This window comes from Triticum aestivum, chromosome 6D (genome assembly GCF_018294505.1).
Source record: "Triticum aestivum cultivar Chinese Spring chromosome 6D, IWGSC CS RefSeq v2.1, whole genome shotgun sequence".
NCBI lineage: Eukaryota > Viridiplantae > Streptophyta > Magnoliopsida > Poales > Poaceae > Triticum > Triticum aestivum.
Genome location: NC_057811.1, coordinates 359,263,698 through 359,280,147, shown reverse-complemented (window position 1 = coordinate 359,280,147; position 16,450 = coordinate 359,263,698). Strand labels below are relative to the sequence as shown.

Below are 16,450 nucleotides of genomic sequence, written 5' to 3'. Positions count from 1 at the left end.
GCTCATCTACAGCAGCTAACCACAGCTAATAGAGCCTCACATCCCACAAGATCAAGATCTAGAGCTATGCATTAGAGAGATCAGGAGGGGAGCAAGGAGAAGCTCACCAAAAGGATTTGTAGCCGAAGTAGGATGCAGCCACACCATCACTATGGTGTGACCAGCATCACAACCAACACCACCACAACAAGCCGGAGCTTGCCAGAGAGCACCACAACGGCGGCACCAGTGAGAGCACGGGCACGAAGGCGCCAACCAGGGGCACCGCAGCACGGAGGCGCCACCCAGGGGCACCACCGCGCCACGGCACATCCAGCACCGCCGGCGACGTGGGCACATCCAGCACCACCGCGCCACGGCACATCCCACAACCACAACCACGGCACATTCAAGTTGTGAAGTGCCATTCATGTGTCACTAACATGTGGCCCCAGGGCACTTTTTAGGTATACATCTTTCTGTGGTACCAAGTTAAAAAAAATCTTGGTACTAGTTGGCATGCTAAGACCCAAAAAATAATATTTACTGGTACAGTTTGGCGAGTTTTAGAATATTTACCTGTTGTTTCTCAGAGCAACTACGCTTGCCACCACATCAGCTGATAAAGCATAAATAGGCCCATATGCATGAAGGAAGTATTCTGATCCAAGTAGGAAGGACTGTGGCTCATACCTGCGTTCATCAAAAGAGAACAATCAAAACAATAAGCAGGCAGCGACGAGTGCTACACAGTATAATTGCCCAGGTGAGCGTTCGCAAATACAAAAAAACATATGGTATGAATTGCGCTCTTGTTCCCTCAACTTGTACACCGTATGTTTTATGTACCCCTAAACTTGCAGTTGCATTTCTCAGGTTCTTAACCAGTTAACCACACAATTTTTCTCTAAGTTCGCACTGTTTTTCTTAGACAGCCCCCCCCCCACCCCCACCGGATCCAGTTATTAAATGGAAACACTATAACCAACTTTCTCCCGGCCATTACATACATGTCCATGCTAGTAGTACATCCCCTATTCACTGAGAACAACAAGCTGCTTAACCTATTCTAAGCAGTCCAGTACCTCATTCCATGCTAACCATTGCATTCCCTTCCAATACGCGAGCACAATTGTTGGCTCTAAAAGAAACATATCTCAGGAAGCTCAGAACTTAACTATGAAAAAAATGCAGATATGAAAGTACTTTCCATATATTTAGCATGTAACAGCATGTATTGCTTCTTAGAGTTAGACATCCTTCACAAGGAAAAGTGTTAGGTAAAAAATGAAAAGAAGAAACTAACCATTTCAATTTGGGATTAGTAAAAACAGGCCCCTTCTTCATGCATCCAATGTATGTTTGTGTATGTGTTTGTGTATGTGTACCTTACAAAAAGAAAATTTGTGTATGTTGGTCAAAGCCACCGAGAGCATATATATCTTGGATGTTGTCAGTTTCTTGCTCACCTGGTCTCAAGTAAATGTCATCATCAGCTTTAACATAGAAATCAGAATCGAACAACGCATAGGCAGCCTTAAAGAATGCTAACCTAAAACATAAGATCAAATCAGTTCCCATATGAAGAGATAACATAATGATATGATACTAGCTATACTGTTTACGTTTTGTATGGAAGCCTGCTATACTCCTCCTCAAGATCTAAAAGCACAAAATCATCATATTCTTCAACCTCTCTTTCAAGAGCTGCCATCTTAGACTTGTCATTGCTTTTGCCGATCACAAATCTAAATGCCAGACCAGTAGCTTCCTCCAACCTGCACTAAAGTGAACATGATGAGAATTGCAAGAGCACTTAAGCGACATCATCACTGGATAGAAACCAAAATAAAAAATAGTTGTGACAATCATCAAGCAACAGAACTTGGGCACGTTTACCACTAGAACTCTAGAAGCAAATGTACAAATTCCCTGTACAGAACAATAGATTGTCTAACTTCATGCATAATTCTTCGAACTCAGGAAAGAAACTAATTAATCACTATTTATCAGTAGTAGAAGAGTGCAACAATTCAAAAGGAGACCCTGCCGATCGGAGGGGAGCCACGTCCGCCTGAGCGCGCGGTGGCGGCCGACGGAGCCGAACCCGGTGAAGATCCCGACGAAGGCCATGACCTTGTGCCTGCCGCGTGATCCGGTGGCAAGGCCCGCCGGGAGGTCGGTGGCGCCGCCCGCGGCATCCTCGGGGCGCCGGTTCCAGGCGACGGAGATGGAGAGCGGGTGCGAGGAGTCCGGGCAGCGGCCCCGCGGGGCCTCGGCGGGCGCCCGGGAGAGGGAGACCGCGGCGGCGAGGAACCCGGCGAGGCCGAAGAGGAGGCAGGCCGCGGAGACGGCCGGCGAGGAGAGGAGGCGGCGGAGCGAGGAGCGGCGGGGGCGGCGGTGGGTGCGGATCTGGTGGGCGTCGGGGAGGGGAGAGAGGGAGAGAAGAGATAACGGGCGGGGGGAGAGAGGGAGAGAAGAGATAACGCGCGGTGGGTGTGGATCTGGTTTGCCGTCCGCTGTTTTGTCTCTTTGCCGTCTGCTAGCAGACGGCAAAGAGGGGGCGTTTTTTTCGTAAACGGCTCGTTAGTGGGGGGCCACCTCTCTCTTTGCCGTCCGCCAGCTGACGGCAAAGATTCTTTGCCGTCCGCCAGCTGATGGCAAAGATTCTTTGCCGTCCGCCAGCTGACGGCAAAGAAGTGACTGATGGCAAAGGCCTGTTTTGCCGTCTGCCATTTCTTTGCCGTCTGCTTTTGGGTAGCTGATGGCAAAGACCTTCTTTGCCATCCGCTAGCAGACGGCAAAGAGCTGGCAGATGGCAAATTAGCTGATTCCAGTAGTGCTTGAAGGGGATCAAGCCCCGGCTTATGGTTCCTTTGCAGAGGACACCGGGTTGTTGGGTTGAAGAGCTGCCTTCCGTTTTATGGAGCATTAACACCACCCCAATAGATCTACGGGTTATACACCCTTCTTCATGGTTTATGGAGCGAAAGTTGTCCTTCCAAGTGATATTCGTCATGACTCACCACGAGTGGCAGCTTATGTTGAAGCAGATAATGAAAGAGCACGCCAGGATGCGTTGGACCTGTTGGATGAGAAACGGGACGTAGTGGCGGCTCGCTCGGCGATTTATCAGCAAGATCTGCGGCGTTATCACAGTCGCCGGGTTAAAACCAGAACTTTTCAAGAAGGCGATCTAGTGCTCCGGCTTATCCAAGATCAGACCAATATGCACAAGTTATCCCCGCCTTGGGAAGGGCCCTTTGTGGTCAGCAAGAATCTGAACAACGGATCATATTACCTCATTGATGTTCGAGAGCATAAAGACTCACGCAAGTCAGAGGAGGAGACGGTCCGGCCGTGGAACATAGCTCATCTACGGCCTTACTACACCTGAGCCATAGGCTCCTATCATGTACATATTTTGACGATGTATATATTATGATCAATATAATAAACCGGAGCCCCAGCTAAAGCGGGGTATCTGCTGTTCTTCTCATATCATGAGTGGTTACACGGAGGATTCTGTTTGTAAAGCGACATCCGGTTTACCCTTTGATTCGGCTTTACAGCTGTCTATCAATATAAGTCACTTGGGGGCTTGGTCGTATTTGAACCATAGCTACACCTCTTGGCTGGCTCAAGGCCACAAAAGAAAGTCACTTGGGGGCTTGGTTGTATTCGAACCATAGCTACACCTCTTGGCTGGCTCAAGGCCACAAAAGAAGTCACTTGGGGGCTTGGTTGTATTCAAACCATAGCTACACCTCTTGGCTGGCTCAAAGCCACGACAGTAAGTCACTTGGGGGCTTGGTTGTGTTCAACCATAGCTACACCTTTTGGCTGGCACAATGCCATTACTTAGGGGCCAAAGAGTGTTTTCAAGAACAACTCAAACATAGGCACCCGTTGAGCACAGCTCAAAATGTTGCTTGGGGATTCTTTGCTATCGCAATGAACAAAGAAATCTACACTTGTAATAGGCTATCAAGCCGTGGCTTGGAAGCCTGGTATATACACCTAAAACCCCGGGTTAACCTGCCTTCATTAAGTAAGTCACTCCGCCCAGGTAAGCCTGGTATGACCCGCCAACTTGACAAGTCAATCGCATATGACCCTGAACTTGTCAATGATAGACCGGCGATTGGTTAAAGATTGAGGACCATCTTAAAAGGCTTTGTAAAACGGTTTAACTCAGTGGCCTGGCAGCCCATGAAAAGCCTCGCATTTGGGCCTGGCAGCCCTTGAAAAGCCTCGACTACAAGTTTTTTTATCTGGTTTTTATTGGTCAGTTTTGTTTTTCTCCCTTGTTAAAGTTGAGCTAAACCGGCGTCCAATGGCCCGGCCTGATTGTAAGTCATCCGTATAAACCGGTGTTTATTTAACCCGGCCTGGAGTTAACTATAAGTTGCCAGGATGATCATCCGGTGTTTATCATAACCCGGCATCACTTATTATATACCAGCATAACATGGTTTGAGTTATCAATACTCAGTATTTGGGTCGTCACCCTTATTACAAGAATGTTGGTAAACCAACAAAGTGATTCAATATCACAGGTATGATATGTTTCATATTTCATTATTTAAAGCTATGGTTATCAGCCTTGACTATATATTGGGCATTATGACCCGTCCGGCGGTAAACCACCAGGACAGTTTTCACTTTGTTTTATGCAGAAACAGGGCTGTATAAAACCGATAAAGATCATAAGCAAATATAGCATGACGGATTAACAATATTGTGTGCAACAAGTATGCACGATGGCATATCAGATCAGCTGTTCAAGCTAGCCTATTACAAGGCGTTTCGACTGCCCATAAGAATGATTGTTTTTCACAAGGATGACAATAGGCACAAGTTAAACCGGCTTCCGGATTATGATTCTGCCTCAGGTTGATGTGAAGGTTGCGGATCTTCCTGCGCCGGTTCATCCTCCTTCCCTCCACCCAGTGGCTGGAAGTCAATAGTTCTCCAATCAATTCCTGATAAGGCTTGAAAGACAGCTTCGTCGTGTATAAGATCAGACGGTTCAACATCAGGAGCGTAAGTGTGCTTACGGATCGGCGGGATCAGATTTTCCACGTCATAAGTTGGAGCACTTATTCGCTTGCCATTGGCGTCATATACATTCTGGTAAATTGACAAGTTAGTATCTTCAGCCAACTTACTTGCCAGTGGTCGCATCTCTCTTGTGATAGCCCGGAGATCATCATTGTTAAATTCTGGACCGTCCTCTTTTTGGCTTGGGTAACCATTTCCAACATCTTCCAGATCAAGGTCAGAGATCCAGGCCTTGGCGCGCGTCAGTGCAGTAAGGGCACCAGACCTAGCAGCGGATTTCTTCAATTCCACAATCCGGGCAGGCATCATAGACAATTTTTCCAGCGTTTCCTTGATTAGCGACGGGGGCGGATGGTTATTGGAAGCTGTGCAGATGGCTCGTTGCGCGCCGGTATAAAGCTGCTCTACCAAAGTATAGACGGCTCTCAATTTTTTGCGCATATCTGCGCCAAGATGAGTAACACGGCTACCTGCAAAAGGATCATATTATTATTAAACCAGAAGTTCTTATAACTGGTGTTGTTACATATTGGTGAAGAGATTGTTACCAAAGATGGCAGAGGTCATGGCATCAATCTGCCGCTTCAGGCTGCTCAGCTCTTCTATGGCCGGTTTAAGGGCGTTTTCCGCATCTTCTGCCCGCTTTAACAAGGTGGTTTTTTCAGTTTCCCAATCTGCCCGTTCGCCTTTGAAGAATTCCTTCAGCTGCTCCATGGTTGTTAAAGCGGTGGTCAGCTCGCTCTTAACTTTGCAAGTTTCGTCTTGCTGAGACTTGATGTTTCCTTGGAGATTAGTGATTTGGGGGTCTTTTTTGGACAACTCAGCCTGCAAAATACAGATAATATGTTAGCATTACAACATTGAAGTCCCAACCACATAACAAGTTATCTACTTGACACTTGGGGGCTAATGCGGATTGCTTGTTATCAGCTATTAATTTAAAGTCTCAAGCACATAACAAGTTATCTACTTGACACTTGGGGGCTAATGCGTATTCGTTCAGATTCAGATGGATTGTCATCATTATAAGTGGTGAGATTAATAGGATGTACCGGTTCATTCTAAAAAGATATAAGTCGGTTCATGGGGGCTACACCAGCAAAATGCAAATACCGATTCAAGACCCGGTTCAAACCAATGTTATGCACCGGCCCTTGGGGGCTACTGGAGTTGATACGTTAGACCAGTTCTAACAAAAGGACTATTGGAATATATATGCAAAGGGAAAGTGACATTTACCTCATACCGCTCCTTCATTAGGCCTACTAAACCGGCTTCAAAGTCGCGGCTTGTATACAGGCGGTTTAAAAAACCAGAATGAAGGTCTTCAGCGCTGAGGTTGGTATAATTGGATAACTCGGATTTCCATTTCCCTTTGTCCATAGCAGAAATTTCTTCTTTGGTGCTATGCTTTGATAACGCGACAGGATGACTAGGGGAGCTGAAACCAAGGCCAGTTATGACAACATCGTCGTCCGTAGTTTTGGCAGGGCTTGGCGGTTATCGGATGCTTTAGCCGGACTCGGCGGATCAACAGTTCGACTTAGTGGATCAGCTGACTCGCTTGTTGGATTATTTTCTACCGGTTCAACAAGCGTGTCGGTTGCTTGAGGTTCCGGATTATCAATAATAGTGTTAGCCTCCGGGTCAATAGGCTCTGGGGTTTTCTCCGGCTCGGTAGCCGGTTCATGGTCGGTTGGCCTATTCAATCTAGCCTTCTTGCTTGGTCTGGCTTTAGCACTAAAAAAGAGCAGACACGAAGATCGATATGACAATATAATACAAGACCAAAAAGTTAAAAGTATGTTATGCTTACTCAGGGACGGTTCTCAGAGGAGGAAGTTGTGTCGCTGACGACTCACCGGACGATGAATGGGAAGTTCCCTGATAATTTGAGTCAGACGGATTAGGAGGATATCGGATGTAACCCGCCTTACGGTAAAGGGTGTCAGGAGTATAAGCAACCTCTGGGCGGCGTTTGCGAACCGGCGAATTTGGTAAACTGGAGGAGGTCACCACTTGGACGCTATGTCGAGTTGTGCGGCAAGCTTCATGCTGCTGTGTCTTTAAAAGAAAGTGCGGGTCCAAATAAGAAAGAGGGCATGAAAATTTTACTTTCCGAATGGCTCGACGGATTCTTGGTACTGGCACAGGATCAGAATCAGAAGAAAGAATAGTTACCTCATCAGCATGGCTGGCTTCCGCTTCATCCTGATAATGATCATTGTCAATAAGGTGTATAAAAAATGAACCAAGAGAGTCAAGTTCTACCTCTGAATCCGGAATATCCAGATCATCATCAATAATGGGCTCGGACGGTTCAACGTTCCTTCTTTTCATAGGCTTTTTTGAAGCCTTGGTCTTAAGCCGAGGATTCTTTACCGGTTTATCTTGTGATTTTTTCTTCCAGAATGGATCATCGGCCTGCATAGACAAATGGTAAGTCATCAAAGGAGAAATTTAACAAAGGATGGATAAAGGCAGAAATACGGTAGATTATACCTTTGGCGGTTTATTGGCAGCATAGAAAGGACTGAGCCCGGTTTTGCTGCATACATCTATTGGCTCATTTAGCATCTTTTTAACAGCTTTGGTGACTTCATCATCAGTCAGCTGGATGTCAATATGGCGTTGCGGGTCTTTCAGATCCCCTGTGTATTCACACATTAAACTGGGCCGCCGGCTTAAAGGTAAAACACTCCATGAAACCCAGCATCGGACAAAATCCACGCCTGTCAGGCCATTTGCAACAAAGGCTCCGAGCTTTGCCAGTTGAGGGGCATATTTTGCTCGCTCCTGGGCGGTCAACCGTTGAGGAAAGGGATGAGCTTGGGTAAGCCGGTGTGGACGGTAACCCGGCAAATGATTTTCATTGGCTGGGGTTGTGTTGCGGCAGTAGAACCAAGTCTGATTCAAGTCCTTAGGATGACTATGAAGCTTGGCATGAGGGAAATCAACATCTCTCCTCTTCTGAATTGAAACCCCGCCTAGTTCAGTATTGGGGCCATCCGTAAACTCAGTATGGCGATTTAGATAAAAGAAATCCCGGAACAGATCAACACTAGGCTCCTCTTGTAGGTACACTTCACAGAATACTTGCCAGTCACAAATATTGGATATGGAGTTTGGACCGATATCTTGGGGATGGATTTGAAAGTCGGCGAGCACGTCACGGAAAAGTTTTGATCCGGGAGGAGTGAAGCCTCGGCTCAGGTGATCAACAAATACAATAACTTCTCTGTCTTGGGGTTCAGGAGGAAATTCTGGACCGGGGACTAGCCAATGGATAGTGTCCTTATTTGCTAAAGCGCCCGTTGCAAGACAACCAGCCAGCTACGCTTCCGTAACCCGGGAAGGAACCCAATTACAAGAACAGAATTGTTTGGCCATTTCTGGTGAAAAGCTGGAAAAAAAGCACGGTATCCAGGTTAAAGTTCATGGTTACAACTTACAAACCGGTGCAATGATGGAAGACGATGATATTTCAAGCATTTGGGTGTACTAAACCGGATTTCAGCATTTAAAGCAGGTTGGCGCGGTTTAATAGAGGGCTAATGGTATATGAAGTTATCAAAGTTTAAAGGATAAACCGCCCACAATGGTATAGAGGCTACAGATTTACAAAAATTTCTAAGTACGGCGCAAACAGAGTTTACAGATCGGTGGTATAAATTTGGATCTGCCACAGTTCTAAAAAGAGGAAATAAATTTAACCTAAAATGGTGGCAGAGGAAGAACACGTTTGTTCGATTGGATCTCATGCAGTAAAAGGTGTTTTTTGAGGTTGGTAAAGGACGCTAGACTATCATCGCCTACTTCTACTATCAGTTGCAAATCAAGTTATGAGATCTAAGAACAGAAAGAAGACGAATAGGGAAGAACACCGACGAACGACGGAACCCTAATGCAGATCTGAGGTTGAAAAGGAAATGAACTTACCGGTGCTGCGGAACAGCGGAGGAGCGTCGTGTTGCTCTAGTTCGATTAGGTTGATGCAGCGGCCTTGGTTGATGCAGATACGAAGGTCGACGGCGGCGGCAGAGCTCGGGTTCTGAGACGTCGCGAGGAAGAAGAAGGAGACGAAGAGAAAGGGGGAAATGGAAAGGACCCTCGGCCGTATTTATAAAGACAAAAGGATAAGGGTCAAGCGCAAGAATCGAGGAGCCTAACAAATGGATATGTGACAGATTTTTCGCCTCGATTGTCGGAGGCTCATTAATGAAGGTGAGGAATATACCATTTAAAATAACAAATGACGTCATGGTGGTTTATTATGATTCTGGATGATGACGTCATGGCGGTTTACAAGATTTATGTGAAGATATGGAAGAAGAAATTTTCTTAAGGTTTTTAAGATTGACATGAACCAGTTCAAATCAATCTGGGGCCTAATGTTGGGGATATTACTACTAGGTGTAAACCGACCAAGGAAGCCGGGTTATCCCCATAATGGATTGTTTATACTTAAAAGCCCATGAAGACAAGGAATAAAGCGGTTTACTACAGAGACTCGAAGGCCCAAGGCCCAAAGGTAGATTAAGGCATGTAGTTATAAACCGCCATGTAGTACATGACTTGTATTGTAAGGTATGACAAAGTAGAGACCGAGCCGGTATGTGTATAAACTGGCATCGAGACTCTGTAAGCCGGCGGGCGTCGACCTGTGTATATAAAGGCACGACCCGACGGTGGTTCAAGGACAAGAAACAACAACTCGAGATCTAGGTAAAGCGATTCCGCTCCTTGATCCTCGAGACCACAGCAATTCCACCACAACTGGATTATATCTAGACACGTAGGCTTTTGCCTTCACCGCAAGGGGCCGAACCAGTCTAAACCCTCGTGTCCTTTGTCCGTTTTAACCCCTTTAAGCTAACCCGTTGCGATGGCTCCACGACTAAGTCCTTTCGCTAGGACATCTGCCGTGACAAACCCACGACATTCGGGATTAGTTTTAGACCTAAATAACTGTTATTTGGTGCCAGCGTTAAGCATGAACATTATATCTAGATCTTGTTTGATGCGGGACGGTTATTTATTTAAATCTGAGAATAATGGTTGTTCTATTTATATGAGTAATATCTTTTATGGTCGTGCACCCTTGAAGAGTGGTCTATTTTTGTTGAATCTCGATAGTAGTGATACACATATTCATAATGTTGAAGCCAAAAGATGCAGAGTTGATAATGATAGTGCAACTTATTTGTGGCACTGCCGTTTGGGTCATATTGGTGTAAAGCGCATGAAGAAACTCCATATTGATGGACTTTTGGAATCACTTGATTATGAATCACTTGGTACTTGCGAACCATGCCTTATGGGCAAGATGACTAAAACGCCGTTCTCCGGAACAATGGAGCGAGCAACAGATTTGTTGGAGATCATACATACTGATGTATGTGGTCCGATGAATGTTGAGGCTCGCGGCGGGTATCGTTATTTTCTCACCTTCACAGATGATTTGAGCAGATATGGGTATATCTACTTAATGAAACATAAGTCTGAAACATTTGAAAAGTTCAAAGAATTTCAGAGTGAAGTGGAAAATCATCATAACATGAAAATAAAGTTTCTACGATTTGATCGTGGAGGAGAATATTTGAGTTACGAGTTTGGTCTACATTTGAAACAATGCGGAATAGTTTCGCAACTCACGCCACCCGGAACACCACAGCGTAATGGTGTGTCCGAACGTCATAATCGTACTTTACTAGATATGGTGCGATCTATGATGTCTCTTACTGATTTACCGCTATCGTTTTGGGTTATGCTTTAGAGACGGTTGCATTCACGTTAAATAGGGCACCATCAAAATCCGTTGAGACGACGCCTTATGAACTGTGGTTTGGCAAGAAACCAAAGTTGTCATTTCTTAAAGTTTGGGCCTGCGATGCTTATGTGAAAAAGCTTCAACCTGATAAGCTCGAACCCAAATAGGAAAAATGTGTCTTCATAGGATACCCAAAGGAAACTGTTGGGTACACCTTCTATCACAGATCCTAAGGCAAGACATTCGTTGCTAAGAATGGATCCTTTCTAGAGAAGGAGTTTCTCTCGAAAGAAGTGAGTGGGAGGAAAGTAGAACTTGATGAGGTAACTGTACCTGCTCCCTTATTGGAAAGTAGTTCATCACAGAAACCGGTTCCTGTGACACCTACACCAATTAGTGAGGAAGCTAATGATATTGATCATGAAACTTCAGATCAAGTTACTACTGAACCTCGTAGGTCAACCAGAGTAAGATCCGCACCAGAGTCGTACGGTAATCCTATTCTGGAGGTCATGTTACTTGACCAAGGCGAACCTACGAACTATGAAGAAGCGATGGTGAGCCCAGATTCCGCAAAATGGCTTGAGGCCATGAAATCTGAGATGGGATCCATGTATGAGAACAAAGTGTGGACTTTGGTTGACTTGCCTGATGATCGGCAAGCCATTGAGAATAAATGGATCTTCAAGAAGAGGACGACGCTGACGGTAATGTTACTGTCTATAAAGCTCGACTTCTTGCGAAAGGTTTTCGACAAGTTCAAGGGATTGACTACGATGAGACTTTCTCACCCGTAGCGATGCTTAAGTCTGTCCGAATCATGTTAGCAATTGCCGCATTTTAAGATTATGAAATTTGGCGAATGGATGTAAAAACTGCATTCCTGAATGGATTTCTGGAAGAAGAGTTGTATATGATGCAACCAGAAGGTTTTGTCGATCCAAAGGGAGCTAACAAAGTGTGCAAGCTCCAGCGATCCATTTATGGACTGGTGCAAGCCTCTCGGAGTTGGAATAAACATTTTGATAGTGTAAGCATATGGTTTTATACAGACTTTTGGAGAAGCCTGTATTTACAAGAAAGTGAGTGGGAGCTCTGTAGCATTTCTGATATTATATGTCGATGACATATTGCTGATTGGAAATGATATAGAATTTCTGGATAGCATAAAAGGATACTTGAATAAGAGTTTTTCAATGAAAGACCTCGGTGAAGCTGCTTACATATTAGGCATCAAGATCTATAGAGATAGATCAAGACGCTTGATAGGACTTTCACAAAGCACATACCTTGACAAAGTTTTGAAGAAGTTCAAAATGCATCAAGCAAAGAAAGGGTTCTTGCCTGTGTTACAAGGTGTGAAGTTGAGTCAGACTCAATGCCCGACCACTGCAGAAGATAGAGAGAAAATGAAAGATGTTCCCTATGCTTCAGCCATGCTCTATCATGTATGCAATGCTGTGTACCAGACCTGATGTCTGTCTTGCTATTAGCCTAGCAGGGAGGTACCAAAGTAATCTAGGAGTGGATCACTGGACAACGGTCAAGAACATCCTGAAATACCTGAAAAGGACTAAAGATATGTTTCTCGTTTATGGAGGTGACAAAGAGCTAGTCGTAAATGGTTACGTCGATGCAAGCTTTGACACTGATCCGGGCGATTCTAAATTGCAAACCGGATACGTGTTTACATTGAACGGTGGAGCTGTCAGTTGGTGCAGTTCTAGACAAAGCGTCGTGGCGGGATCTACGTGTGAAGCGGAGTACATAGCTGCTTCAGAAGCAGCAAATGAAGGATTATGGATGAAGGAGTTCATATCCGATCTAGGTGTCATACCTAGTGCATCGGGTCCAATGAAAATCTTTTGTGACAATACTGGTGCAATTGCCTTGGCAAAGGAATCCAGATTTCACAAGAGGACCAAGCACATCAAGAGACGCTTCAATTCCATCCGGGACCAAGTCCAGGTGGGAGACATAGATATTTGCAAGATACATACGAATCTGAATGTTGCAGACCCGTTGACTAAGCCTCTTCCACGAGCAAAACATGATCAGCACCAAAACTCCATGGGTGTTAGAATCATTACTGTGTAATCTAGATTATTGACTCTAGTGCAAGTGGGAGACTGAAGGAAATATGCCCTAGAGGCAATAATAAAATTATTATTTATTTTCTCATATCATGATAAATGTTTATTATTCGTGCTAGAATTGTATTAACCGGAAACATAATACATGTGTGAATACATAGACAAACATAGTGTCATTAGTATATGCCTCTACTTGACTAGCTCGTTAACGAAGATGGTTGAGTTTCCTAACCATGGACTTGTTGAGTTGGCGTATTTCGAGATTAGGATTTGTCACTCCGATTGTCGGAGAGGTATCTCTGGGCCCTCTAGGTAATGCACATCAATATAAGCCTTGCAAGCAATGTGACTAATGAGTTAGTTGCGTGATGATGCATTACGGAACGAGTAAATAGACTTGCCGGTAATGAGATTAAACTAGGTATTGAGATACCGACGATCGAATCTCGGGCAAGTAACATACCGATGACAAAGGGAACAACGTATGTTGTTATGCGGTTTGACCGATAAAGATCTTCGTAGAATATGTAGGAGCCAATATGAGCATCCAGGTTCCGCTATTGGTTATTGACCGGAGACGTGTCTCGGTCATGTCTACATAGTTCTCGAACCCGTAGGGTCCGCACGCTTAAAGTTTGGTGACGATCGGGTGTTTTGATGTACCGAAGGTAGTTCGGAGTCCCGGATATGATCACGGACATGACGAGGAGTCTCGAAATGGTCGAGACGTAAAGATCGATATATTGGACGACTATATTCGGACACCGGAAGTGTTCCGAGTGGTTTCGGAGAAAAACCGGAGTACCGGGGGGTTACCGGAACCCCCCGGGGAGTTAATTGGGCCTCATGGGCCTTAGTGGGAGAAGAGGAGGGGCGGCCAGGGTAGCCGCGTGCCCCCTCCCCCTATAGTCCGAATTGGACAAGGAGGGGGGGCGGCACCCCCCTTTTTCCTTCTCCTCCTCTCTCCCTTCCTTCCCTCTCCTACTCCAACAAGGAAAAGGAGGAGTCCTACTCTCGGTGGGAGTAGGACTCCCCCCTTGGCGCGCCCTCCTCCTGGCCGGTCGCCTCCCCCCCTTGCTCCCCTAGAACACACAAGTTGATCTGTTGATCTATTCCAGCCGTGTGCGTTGCCCCCCTCCACCATATTCCACCTCGGTCATATCGTAGTGGTGCTTAGGCGAAGCCCTGCGTCGGTAGCAACATCATCACCGTCATCACGCCGTCGTGCTGACGGAACTCTCCCGTGAAGCTCTGCTGGATCGGAGTTCACGGGACCTCATCGAGCTGAACGTGTGCTGAACTCGGAGGTGCCGTACGTTCGGTACTTGGATCGGTCGGATCGTGAAGACGTACGACTACATCAACCACGTTGTACTAACGCTTCCGCTTTCGGTCTACGAGGGTACGTGGACACACTCTCCCCTCTCGTTGCTATGCATCACCATGATCCTGTGTGTGCGTAGAATTTTTTTTGAAATTACTACGTTCCCCAACAGGTTAGAACATGAAAATTGGGATCAATGCTCTTCTACCTGCTTGGGAAGTATATGAAAAAAAAGAAAGCTGGAACGGCGCTCAGAGTCACGGGACACTCCACTATACCAAGCACGCGACTCTATCTCTGATTTCACAATGTTGTGTGAACCTCGACTTCGACCAACGTACCTTGGTGGTGCCATTGATAGGCGATGGAGTGGTACACCGGTGAGACGGTTCTTCCCGCGCCAGCTAGCGGCTCCCGGAACAACTTCAGCACTGCACCATGACGAACAGCGAGAACATAGGGCTGCAACTGCCAATGAAGGGAGCAATGAGTGCAGGATGATCGATGCGTGAGGTTGGGAGGCGGCGACCTACTGATGGCCGGTGCCAGTAGCGAAGAGCCCGATCACGGATGACGGACGCGCCAGGCGGGAGCGGGAGAGTCCAGCGGGGGCAGCGCTGACCGGAGGAGACGGTCGGCGGACAAATCGCATGGGGTGAACGGGTACTGGTAGAGCTCGATCTGGAGCAAAGTCCGGCGGGCGTTCTTGGGACCTTTCCCGCCATTGCGATCTATCACAGGAGACGATCCAGCTCTGGAGCCAATCGAGTCGAGGAGGACGTGAGCAGGGTAACAGACATATGCATCGTGAGAGATCAAGGAAGTCATGCACACGACTTCGGGCAACACCGTGGCCGATCTCGATCGGGAGGAAGACCAAGGACGCCCAACGTGCGTCCTCGGACTCGGCGCTGCTCTTCCTCAATGCGAGGTCTCGGCGTCTCTCCTAGGTATAGGAGAGCACGTGATCCCGGGCATTGTATATATGGGAGGGTTAGGAAGGTTTGACTGGAAGTCCTGATCGTGAGTTTCTTTGTTTTCTTATTTAATTGGTTTTTTAGTAGTAGTACATGACTTTGACACGACATGTACGTTTTATACGTAAAAAAGGGCAGCCAGCCGTTTTGACGGACGGACGGACGAACGTAACATCTTTACTTAATCAAAGCCAATTAAAAAAAGTAAATGACGGTGAACCCGGTGGAGTCAATCCGTGCTTTATTATTACTAGCACAAATGCCCATGCGTTGCAACGGAAGAAAATAAATACCACACATATCTAACTCAATAAGTCATGACATATTCGGCATTATCTAGTAACGGTGTCATACCACCCAAATCTTTCCCATTTGTCTGCAAGTATAGTCCGATCACTGTCCAGAGAAAAGAGAGAGGAAAAAACAAACCGGACCCTCACTTTGTTCTCATATGACCGGACAGTCGCAAATGGGCATGTCCACATCAAATATAAAGAGAATTTGGGGATGTCTGTGTATGTCTGAGAAGCCATTCATGTAGGATATAGTCCACACAAGATTATCTTTTCTCTTTGTTTACCCTCTCTCCATCTACAATTCAAAAACAAAGTAAGAAACATGATTGCATGCATGTACAAATAGAGACTCAATATAAAGACGTGTCCGCAGACGTTTGAGATCGAAATTAGACAATCTAGAGCTAACCATGATAAATAAAAGAATTTAAAAATATATGCTCACTCGGTGGGGTCCAGTTGACGGCACGTACAGTCACGTGTAGTTCAAGCGAGCAACCACGTTCTATTTATCTATCGCCCTATCAAGCGGCTGCCACTTCAAAGCTTATCCCCTCGTAGTGATGTGAGCCGGTGCTGCGAGGTGCATTGCGTACCTGCGAGCCTCGGCGCTGCAAGGTATGTACCTGGGAACCCGAGCTCGCGCGTCCGAGCGCCCCCAACCCCACCGCCAGCTCATCTCACCAGAGAAGCAACACCAGCGGCGCTGCCCCGGTGCCTTCCCTCTCTCCCGCATGGCCTGCCGCCTCCTGTTCCTTCGTCAGGGAAGGACGCGTTCGTGCCTGAGCGCCCAGACGCCAGCTCATCTCGCCGGAGGGAGCACCAGCGCCGCCGCCCTCCGTGCCTTCCTTTCCTCTCCCACCCCCTGCATGGCCCGCCGCCTCGTGTTATCCGGCAGGAACGACGCGGTCGCGCCCGAGCGCCTAGCCGCTAGCTCGTCTCGACGG

At 46.5% G+C, this 16,450-nt stretch overlaps 1 pseudogene; it reads right to left on the bottom strand.

Annotated features, from left to right (window-relative positions):
* Positions 1–554: 554 nt before the first annotated feature.
* On the bottom strand, positions 555–6,300 carry LOC123142612 (uncharacterized; annotated as a pseudogene).
* Between the last annotated feature and the right edge of the window lie 10,150 nt (positions 6,301–16,450).